Below are 12,017 nucleotides of genomic sequence, written 5' to 3'. Positions count from 1 at the left end.
ATTGGAACCTGGAACAAAAAAGAGAGAGAGAAGAAAAGAGAAGAGGGATATAGCGGGCAACCACAGAATGACAGCTCCATTCAGAATCCAATCTTTCTTACTCCTGGAAATAGAAATAAATAGAAAAGGAAAATTTAGGGAATGAAAATGTAAGTCTCTGTCCCAAATCCTTTACCACACAGCAGCAGCCAAAATGATTTCTCCAACACTTTACTTACAGACAGCGGGCAGTCAGTTTAAGCATATGAAGGTGTGCACCCCACACACCTTCATATGCACGCATTCTATTTCTAAAGCAACCCCCGTGACTCTGTGTGTAATTAATTAGAATACTGATGATGACAACCTGGGGAATGGGAGGTGGACTAGGGGAAACTGGTGAGCGTTGCGCATATGTGAAGTTTGCGCCCCTTCTTTTCAGACGGGAATAAAAGGAAAAGATAAACCATGAAACTATCTTTATTTACCCTTTCCCCTCATATCTTATCCCTCTCCGAAAATCCTTGTTATACCTTTGGTTGAAACACTTCTGTTTTATACCCTCCAAATATATACAGAACCATGAACCTGCCTTTGTTCACACTTTACATTCAGATCTTATCTGTCTCCCAATCCTCATTTTACCTTTGGTTCAAATGTATGTTTTATAGTGTTTGGAATAGAATCTAGCAGGCAGCAACTGTGGATGAGGAATCTAGCAGGCAGCTACTGTGGACTAGCAATCTAGCAGACAGCATCTGTGGACTAGGAATCTAGCAGGCAGTCACTGTGGACTACAAATCTAGCAGGCCGCCACTGTGGACTACAAATCTAGCAGACCGCCACTGTGGACTAGGAATCTAGCAGGCAGCCACTGTGGACTAGGAATCTAGCAGGCAGCAACTGTGGACTAGGAATCTAGCAGGCAGTAACTGTGGACTGGTGTAGAGTGAGTAAATCCAGCCCCAGGGGAAGAACAGAGTTCAGACAGATATGGAATATAGATCAGTGAGGTGGAACACCCAAGGTTTCCTATTTATTCTCTCTCCCTTTCCTTTTTTATTTTTCATTTATCCATGTTTGATGGAATGTTACAAGCGGAGTTCGTTGAGAGTTGAGGAAGAAAGCAAAATGCCATGTCAGAAGGACTATATTAGGTCCCCCCTGAGCAAGACAAGGTTCTTATCAATTACAGACTGAATGGAAGAGCTAGCTACATGAGGCTGGCTGTCAGAGCAAGGAGTCGTGACTGTTTGCCTGCACCCGGCTCTGTGGTGATCCCACAGCCCTGTTACACAAGAGGACAAGTTGTGTGTTACGGTATGTTTTTCTGCCTGGAGCCTATCTGATCAATGTCATATCCCTCATGCCGATCGCTCTGCACTCACACGCAAGACATAGGCCTACATTATGTAGCCAATGAGCAAGCAGCAAATGACCCGTTCAGGAACTCTGACCATGGTTTAGAGTTTGCCTTCAAATACGTTTGACTTCTAAAACTCAAGAGACACAACTCTGTAGACTGTAGTTAGCTGTGGCGTGGCGCAGCAGAAAGGTTTGCACTCTGAAGCTCTGCAGGGGTATAAACAATTGGGGATTGAAAAACCCACTGAGACGCAACAAAACAGTGGCGTGTGCTAAACCTCAAACTCTAAGTGACAGATTTATACATCAACATTGCCTATGCACTTGAATTCATACGTAAACAAAAAAAATTGGGACTGCTGCGTATTCTTCCTCTGGCGGTTTGATCTCTGAATTGTTACGTTTATCTTCTCCCATACAGAGGCTCTGATAGACAGCAGGCTTTGTGTCTAATGCAGACTCTTCTACTCGGCAAAAATCTTAATTTATTCTACATTTCAAGTGACAGTGTTTATCTGCCTTACAATAGTCAAGTGCATTGTGAAGTTAAGGCCCATAGCTAGCTAAGAACTTTCTCAGTACTCCACAGATCACTCAAACCCAAGTGAGCATGACCTGAATATGAAAAACAGGGAATTTGCAACAGTAGAGATGAGACATAATGTGAGAGAATCTATTCATTTCTTTGGTTCTCATCTCAGTTTAGGCTTTATTCATTGGTTTCTTTGTGAATGTTCACTGGAAAACCCTTTTCAGACTGGAGTAATGTCTCCGTTGGAATGTGCCTACGTGGGCCTATAATTTCACGTTTGTGTGGTATCTAGCCAGCTACCATAGCATAAGAATATCAATCCACTCCATACAATAATTTTCTGAAACTACAGCCAATCAAGTCATCGTTACTATAAAAGCTATTTCTAAAGAGATTGCTTATCATCAGAAATGCAGTATTTCATCGTGTTAGAGTAGTAATAGCACGATAATGACACAGTCAAAATGATATTCCAGAGAGCTTGATCTGACAATTTTCTGATCAATGGAGAAATCCATAAGAGGGATTTAAAACCAGTCATGTGTAATGTTGAGAAAACTCTTAAGTAATCTCTCTGGTATGAAATGCATTGTGCAGACTAGGCTAGACTCCCGGACAGTGGTGGAAAAAGGACCCAATTGTCATACTTGAGTAAAAGTAATGATACCTTAATAGAAAAGGACTTAAGTAAAAGTGAAAGACACCCAGTAAAATCATACTTGAGTAAAAGTCTAAAAGTATTTGGTTTTAAATATACTTAAGTATCAAAAGTAAATGTAATTGTTAAAATATCCCTAACTATCAAAAGTAAGTGTAAATCATTTCAAATTCCTTATATTAAGCAAACCAGACGGCACCATTTTCTAGTTTTTATTTATTTACGGATAGCCAGGGGTACGCTCCAACACTCAGACATAATTTACAAATGAAGCATGTTTTTAGTGAGTCTGCCAGATCAGAGGCAGTAAGGATGACCAAGTGTGTGAATTTGACCATTTTCCTGTCTTGCTAAGCATTCAAAATGTAACGAGTACTTCTGGGTGTCAGGGAAAATGTGTGGAGTAAAAAGTACATAATTTTCTTTAGGAATGTAGTGAAGTAAAAGTAAAAGTTGTCAAACATATAAATAGTAAAGTAAAGTACAGATACCCCAAAAACTACTTAAGTAGTACTTTCAAGTATTTTTACTTAAGTACTTTATACCACTGCTCCCGGGCATACAGACTAGCAGATTGATTAGCATTTCTTAAACAAGTCTATAGCTATTAATTGTAGAACTGTAGAAGGTGCCGGTTGTTCATAAGGGTTGGCCTGATACAGGTGCTGCATAGAAACTCTTGAACTACAAATCACCTTTACCGGAAATACCACTGAGCTTAACCAGATTCTTATTTTGAAAAGATTAGCAAATCTGTGTAAAACCTTGTTGAAGCCACACCCCCAGATGAGGTGTCAGTTAGCCATTAATGAATAAACAAATCAATCAATCAATTGGTTACCACAGAATTCAACAAACAGTGTCAGTTACATTCGCCAAGACCCAACCCTCTGTTTACAAAGCGTTATTGGCTCAATGTGGGTGGAGCTAGACTGAGTACTGTGACTTTAAGGCCAAACCTTATGAACAACAGGTGGTGAGAAAAAGCAAAGGTACCTTCTCAAAGATCACTGATATTACATGCAACAGTACAGTAGTCTTCTGTGAATGAGAAGTAGCAGAGAGACAGTGGGAAGGTTCAACCTTGACTGGAGAGTGGGCAAACGAGGAGACAGGCAGAACTGATGGACTTTGATGTCTCTGACAGGAAACAAAAATTGACAATAATGATAAGAGAAGAAAACCTTGTGTGGAACAGTGGAAGAAAATTGCAGTAAGCCTTTTGCAGCAGACGGAGAACTGGATTTATATACTGACAAAAATAATTGGAACAAGCATACTCAGTATTGGAAGTCCACAGAATGCACTAGCCTTTCGAGCCAGACTCAGAAACTAGCATTAGCTCAGCCTTCTGGCCATAGCGTGACTAGAAATACACGTACAATATTAAATATTAGAAATGCAATATGAGAGAAATGTCTTTCCAATCTTTTTTTTGCCTTTGTCTTTGCTTATGCAACTCCTTTCCAAACATGCATGATGTGCAGCCAAATCTTAACAAATACATACACTATATATTAGAGGTCGACCAATTATGATTTTTCAACGCCAATACCGATACCGATTATTGGAGGACCAAAAACATCCGATACCGATTAATCGGCCGATTTATTATTATTTTTTTTAAATGTTGTTGTTGAGAATAATGACAATTACAACAATACTGAATGAACACTTATTTTAACTTAATATAATACATCAATAAAATCAATTTAGCCTCAAATAAATAATGAAACATGTTCAATTTGGTTTAAATAATGCAAAAACAAAGTGTTGGAGAAGAATGTAAAAGTGCAATATGTGCCATGTAAGAAAGCTAACATTTAAGTGCCTTGCTCAGAACATGGGAACATATGAAAGCTGGTGGTTCCTTTTAACATGAGTCTTCAATATTCCCAGGTAAGAAGTTTTAGGTTGTAGTTATTATAGGAATTATAGGACTATTTCTCTCTATACGATTTGTATTTCATATACTTTTGACTATTGGATGTTCTTATAGGCACTTCAGTATTGCCAGTGTAACAGTATAGCTTCCGTCCCTCTCCTCGCTCCTACCTGGGTTCGAACCAGGAACACATCGACAACAGCCACCCTCAAAGCAGTGTTACCCATGCAGAGCAAGGGAAACAACTACTCCAAGTCTCAGAGCGAGAGACGTTTGAAACGCTATTAGCGCGCACCCGCTAACTAGCTAGCCATTTCACATCGGTTACACCAGCCTAATCTTGGGAGTTGACAGGCTTGAAGTCATAAACAGCGCAATGCATTGCGAAGAGCTGCTGGCAAAACGCACGAAAGTGCAGTTTGAATGAATGCTTACGAGCCTGCTGGTGCCAACCACCGCTCAGTCAGACTGCTCTATCAAATCATAGACTTAATTATAATATAATAAACACACAGAAATACGAGCCTTAGGTCATTAATATGGTCGAATCCGGAAACTATCATCTCGAAAACAAAAAGTTTTATTCTTTCAGTGAAATACAGAACCGGTCCGTATTTTATCTAACGGGTGGCATCCCTAAGTCTAAATATTCCTGTTACATTGCACAACCTTCAATGGTATGTCATAATTACGTAAAATTCTGGCAAATTAGTTCGCAACGAGCCAGGCAATGAACGCAAGAGCAGTGACACAATTTCATGTTAGCAGGCAATATTAACTAAATATGCAGGTTTAAAAAGATATACTTGTGTATTGATTTTAAAGAAAGGCATTGATGTTTATGATTAGGTACATTGATGCTGTCACGTCTGATTTGGACTGGCTGATAGGCGGAATCAAGTGCAGGAGACAGAGGTGCTGGAGGTGAGTGTCTTTTAATAAACCTGACTGCGCCCATAAAGCACAAAATATAATTCCAAGGCAAGGAGCGCAGCCCGGTAAATCCCTCTACAAAAAACTGTTGATAACACAACGTGGACAATAAACAATCCCGCACAAAATCCCAACTGAAAACACACATTAAATAAGCCCCCACTAATGACATACACAAAACAGGTGCGGAACAGACAGACAAAACTAAAAGACACAACTAAAATACACAGAAACAACGATCGGTGGCAGCTAATAGGCCGGCGACGACGACCGCCGAGCTCCGCCCGACCGAGGAGGGGCGCCACTTTCGTTGGGTCCTGTGACAGTACCCCTCCCTCTCCCCTGCCTCGGCGACGGCCCGGAGGGCGAGGCGCCGGCCGATCCGGTCGGCGACGGTGGAAGTCCAGCAGCATAGAGGGGTCCAGAACGTCCGCTGCCGGAACCCAGCACCTCTCCTCCGGACCGTACCCCTCCCAGTCCACGAGGTACTGCAGCCCCCTACCCGACGTCGGGAGTCCAGGATGGCTCGGACTGTGTACGCCGGGCTCCCCCCGATGTCCAGGGGGGGCCTCCAGCACCTCACTGTCCTGCAGCGGACCAGCTACCACCGGCCTAAGGAGAGACACATGAAACGAGGGGTTAATGCGGTAATACGAAGGAAGTTGTAACCTGTAACACACCTCGTTTATCCTCCTCAGGACTTTAAACGGCCCCACAAACCGCGGACCCAGCTTCCGGCAGGGCAGGCGGAGAGGCAGGTTCCGGGTCGAGAGCCAGACTCTATCCCCCGGGTTAAACACGGGGGCGTCACTGCGGTGGCGGTCAGCGCTCTCCTTGTGTCGTTCGCTCGCCCTCCTTAAACATTCCTGGACCGCGTTCCAGGTCTCCTGAGAGCGCTTGACCCATGCCTTCACCGCAGGAGCCTCTGTCTGGCTCTGTTGCCATGGCACCAGGACCGGCTGATACCCCAGCACCACCTGGAAGGGTGACAGGTTAGTGGAGGAGTGGCGCTGAGAGTTCTGGGCCATCTCGGCCCATGGCACGAACTGCGCCCACTCCCCTGGCCGGTCCTGGCAATACGACCGCAGGAACCTGCCCACATCCTGGTTGATGCGCTCTACCTGCCCATTACTCTCGGGGTGGAACAACGACCCGGATCGCCGTGTTCCCCTGAGACGGCTGGAGATCCGTAAGGAAATCCACCGAGAGGTGAGTCCAGGGCCGCTGTGGAACGGGGAGGGGCTGTAATTTCCCTCGAGGTAGGTGCCTAGGAGCCTTACACTGAGCGCATACTGAACAGGATGAGACATAACGCCGGACATCCTCAGCCAAGATGGGCCACCAGTACCTTCCCTTCAGGCCCCGCACTGTCCGTTCCACCCCAGGATGACCCGAGGAGGGTAGAGTATGGGACCATAGGATCAGGCGATCGCGAACACCAAGCGGAACGTATTTCAGGCCCACGGGACACTGCGGTGGAGTAGGCTCTGACCGACCCGCCCGCTCGATGTCCGCATCCACCTCCCATACCACCGGTGCCACCAGACAGGAGGCGGGAAGTATGGGAGTAGGATCGATGGTCCGCTCCTCGGTGTCGTAGAGACGCGACAGTGCGTCAGCCTTCCGGTTCCGGGAACCTGGAATGTACGAGAGAGTGAAGTTAAACCTCGTAAAAAACATGGCCCACCTTGCCTGACGGGGATTAAGCCTCCTCGCTGCCCGAATATACTCCAGGTTACGGTGGTCGGTCCAGATGAGAAAAGGGTGACGTGCCCCCTCAAGCCAATGTCTCCACACCGTCAAAGCCCTGACCACGGCTAACAGCTCCCGGTCCCCCACATCATAGTTGCGCTCCGCCGGGCTCAGCTTCTTAGAAAAGAACGCGCATGGGCGGAGCTTCGGAGGAACGCCGCGACAGCACAGCTCCTACCCCAGCCTCGGACGCGTCCACCTCCACTATGAATGGCAAAGAGGGGTCCGGATGCGCCAGGACAGGTGCATTGGTAAACAGAACCTTCAGACGATGGAAGGCTCTGTCCGCCTCTGCTGACCATCGTAGCCGCACCGGCCCCCCCTTCATCAGTGAGGTAATGGGAGCTGCTACCTGGCCAAAACCCCGGATAAACCTCCGATAATAATTAGCGAACCCCAAGAACCGCTGCACCTCCTTCACAGTGGCTGGGGTTGGCCAATTACGCACAGCCGTCACGCGGTCACACTCCACCTCCACCCCCGAGGTGGAAATGCGATATCCTAGAAATGAGACGGCTCTTTTGAAGAACTCACATTTCTCAGCCTTGACGTATAGGTTATGCTCCAGCAGCCGCCCAAGCACTTTACGCACCAGGGACACATGCTCGGCGCGTGTGGCGGAGCAGATCAGGATGTCATCGATGTACACCACCACACCCTGCCCGAGCATGTCCCTAAGGACCTCGTCCACAAAGGATTGGAAGACAGCGGGAGCATTCTTTAACCCATACGGCATGACGAGGTACTCATAATGGCCCGATGTGGTACTAAATGCGGTTTTCCACTCGTCTCCATCTCGGATACGCACCAAGTTATACGCACTCCTGAGATCCAATTTCGTGAAGAAGCGCGCCCCGTGAAATGACTCCACTGCCGTAGCAATGAGAGGTAGCGGGTAACTGAAACCCACTGTGATAGCATTTAGACCTCTATAGTCAATGCACGGGCGCAGACCTCCCTCCTTCTTCTTCACGAAAAAGAAGCTCGAGGAGACGGGGGATTTAGAGGGCCGAATGTATCCCTGTCTCAAGGACTCAGCGACGTATGTATGCATAGCCACTGTCTCCTCCTGAGACAGAGGATACACGTGACTCCTAGGAAGAACCGCGTCAGCCTGGAGATTTATCGCACAATCCCCTCGTCGATGGGGTGGTAATAGAGTCGCCTTCGTCTTATTGAAAGCGATAGCCAAATCGGCATACTCCGAGGGAATGTGCACTGTGGAGACTTGGTCTGGACTCTCCACCGTAGTCGCACCGATGGAAACTCCTATGCACCTACCTGAGCACTCCCTCGACCACCCCGTTAGAGCCCGCTGCCCCCACGAAATCTGGGGGTTGTGTGTGGCTAGCCAGGGGATTCCCAGTACCACTGGGAACACTGGGGAGTCAATGATGAACAGGCTGATACGCTCCACATGACTCCCCCACGTCTGCATAACCAGTGGCACGGTGACCTCCCCTACTTGGCCTGACCCTAGCGGTCGACTATCTAGGGCGTGCACGGGGAAGGGGTGGTCCAGCTGAACCCGGGGAATCCCTAACCTCTTAGCTAACCCATGGTCCATAAAACTCCCAGCTGCACCTGAATCGACTAGCGCCTTATACTGGAAGTGAGGGGAAAAATTAGGAAAACAAACGGAGGTGTACAAGTGGTCGACAGGGGGCTCTGGGTGTGGCTGGTGCGGACTCACCTGGGGGGTCGAAGCAGTGCTCTGCCTGCCCTCCGAACTCCCGGAGGGACCTCTCCAGCACCGGTCCACAGTGTGTCCTCTGCGCCCACATCGGGTGCAGGAGAGACCCCCCCCTCCGGTCCTCCTCGATGCAGCCCCCCCTATCTCCATGGGCTGTGGAGCGGGAGGACTGGGAGGCGGAACGAACAGGCCCCGACTGGAACGTCCCCGGGCAGCCAGCAGGTTGTCCAATCTAATGGACAAATCCACCAGTTGGTCCAGAGTGGAGGTGTTGTCCCTACATGCCAGCTCCCGGCGGACATCCTCGCGAAGGCTGCACCTATAGTGGTCTATCAGGGCCCGCTCGTTCCACCCCGATCCAGCGGCGAGAGTCTGGAATTCCAACGCGAAATCCTGAGCGGTCCTCGTCTCCTGTCTCAAATGGAATAGTAGCTCACCCGCCGCCCTGCCCTCCGGGGGATGATCGAAAACCGCCCGGAAGCGGCGGGTGAACTCAGGGTAGTCACCCCGGGCCGAGTCTGGACCATCCCAGACCGCATTGGCCCATTCCAGGGCTCGACCCGTGAGACACGAGACGAGGACACTCACCCTCTCTTCGTCGGAGGGAGGGGGGCGGATGGTCGCCAGGTACAGTTCCAGTTGGAGGAGGAACCCCTTGCACCCAGCAGCCGTCCCATCGAACTCCCTGGGAGGTGAAATCCGGATCCCGCTGGCACCCGCTTCAGTGGATGTGGGTAGGGGCGCAGGGTGAGGGACCGGAGCTGGTCCTGCTGGGGAGGCACCTCTCTCCCATCTCTCCAACCGGGCCAACACCTGATCCATGGCCGAGCCTAGGCGGTGGAGGAGGCCGGCATGTTGGGAGACCTGCTCAGCCATGGATGGCGCTTCTGCTCCTGCTGACTCCACAAGTTTTGGTGCAGGATTCTGTCACGTCTGATTTGGACTGGCTGATAGGCGGAATCAAGTGCAGGAGACAGAGGTGCTGGAGGTGAGTGTCTTTTAATAAACCTGACTCACACAAACGCCGAAAAGCACAGGGCGCTATACAAAGTTCATGTATTTTTTAACTGCGCCAATAAAGCACAAAATATAATTCCAAGGCAAGGAGCGCAGCCCGGTAAATCCCTCTACAAAAAACTGTCGATAACACAACGTGGACACTAAACAATCCCGCACAAAATCCCAACTGAAAACACACATTAAATAAGCCCCAACTAATGACATACACAAAACAGGTGCGGAACAGACAGACAAAACTAAAAGACACAGAAACAACGATCGGTGGCAGCTAATAGGCCGGCGACGACGACCGCCGAGCGCCGCCCGACCGAGGAGGGGCGCCACTTTCGTTCGATCCTGTGACAGATGCAACGACAGTGCTTTTTTCGCAAATGCGCTTGTTAAATCATCACCTGTTTGTCGAAGTAGGCTGTGATTCGATGACAAATTAACAGGCACCGCATTGATTATATGCAACGCAGGACACGTTAGTTAAACTATTAATATCATCAACCATGTGTAGTTAACTAGTGATTATGTTAAGATTGATCGTTTTTATAAGATAAGTTTAACGCTAGCTTGCAACTTACCCTGGCTTCTTGCTGCCCTCACGTAACAGGTAGTCAGCCTGTCATGCAGGCTCCTTGTGGTGTGCAATGTAAGGCAGATGGTTAGAGCGTTGGACTAGTAACCAGAAGGTTGCAAAAACAAATCCCCGAATCCCCCTGAACAAGGCAGTTAACCCCCATTCCTAGGCCGTCATTGAAAATAAGAATGTGTTCTTAATCTGACTTGCCTAGTTAAATAAAGGTGTAAAAAGAAATCGGTGGCCAAAAATACCGATTACCGATTGTTGTGATAACTTGAAATCGGCCCTAATTAATCGGCCATTCCGATTAATCGATCGACCTCTACTATATATACAAAAGTATGTGGACACCCCTTGAAATTAGTGGATTCGGCTATTTCAGCCACACCCATTGCTGACAGGTGTATAAAACTGAGCACACAGCCATGCAATCTCTATTGACAAACATTGGTAGTAGAATGGCCTTACTGAAGAGCTCAGTGACTTTCAACATGGCAGCGTCATAGGATGCAACCTTTCCAACAAGTCAGTTCGTAACATTTTTGCCCTGCTAAAGCTGCTCCTGTAAGTGCATTTATTATGAAGTGGAAATGTCTATGAGCAACAACAGATCAGCTGCGAAGTGGTAGGCCACACAAGCTCACAGAACGGGACCGCGGAGTGCTGAAGTGCATCTTGTGTAAAAATCGTCTGTCCTCGGTTGCAACACTCACTACCGAGTTCCAAACTGCCTCAGGAAGCAATGTCAGCACAATAACTGTTCTTCGGGAACTTTATGAAATGGGTTTCCATGGCCGAGCAGCATCAGACAAGCGTAAGATCACCATGCGCAATGCCAAGCTTTGGCTGGATTGGTGTAAAGCTCGCCACCATTGGACTCTGGAGCAATGGAAATGTGTTCTCTGGAGTGATGAATCACACTTCACCATCTGGCAGTCCGACGGAAGAATCTGGGTTTGGCGGATGCCAGGACAACGCTACCTGCTTTTGTGTTAATGTAGCAGTAAAGCACTAAGCTCCAACGGCTGGTGTCTTGAGTTGTGTGAACACCTGCAGAGTGCCAACTGTAAAGTTTGGTGGAGGAGGAATAATGGTCTGGGCTGTTTTTCATGGTTCGGGCTAGGCCCTTTAGCTCCAGTGAAGGGAAATCTTAACACTACAGCATACAATGACATTCTAGACGATTCTGTGCTTCCAACTTTGTGGCAACAATTTGGGGAACGCCATTTCCCTTTTCAGCATGACAATGCCCCCGTGCACAAAGCGAGGTCCATACAGAAATGGTTTGTCGAGATTGGAGTGGAAGAACTTGACTGGCCTGCACAGAGCCCTGACCTCAACCCCATCGAACACCTTTAGGATGAATTGGAACGCCGGCTGTGAGCCAGCCTAATCGCCAAACATCCGTACCCGACTTCACTAATGCTCCTGTGGCTGAATGGAAACAAGTCCCCGCAGTAATGTTCCAACATCTAGTGGAAAGCCTTCCCAGAAGAGTGGAGGCTGTTATAGCAGCAAAGGTCTGACCAACTCCACATTAATGCCCATGATTTTGGAATGAGATGATCAACGAGAAGGTGTCCACATACTTCTGGTCATGTAGTGTACCAATACGCTTGGAATTGAGCCAAT

The sequence above is a fragment of the Salmo salar genome, chromosome 16 (assembly GCF_965601325.2).
Source record: "Salmo salar chromosome 16, fSalSal1, whole genome shotgun sequence".
Classification (NCBI taxonomy): Eukaryota; Metazoa; Chordata; class Actinopteri; order Salmoniformes; family Salmonidae; genus Salmo; species Salmo salar.
This window is presented reverse-complemented; position numbering follows the sequence as displayed.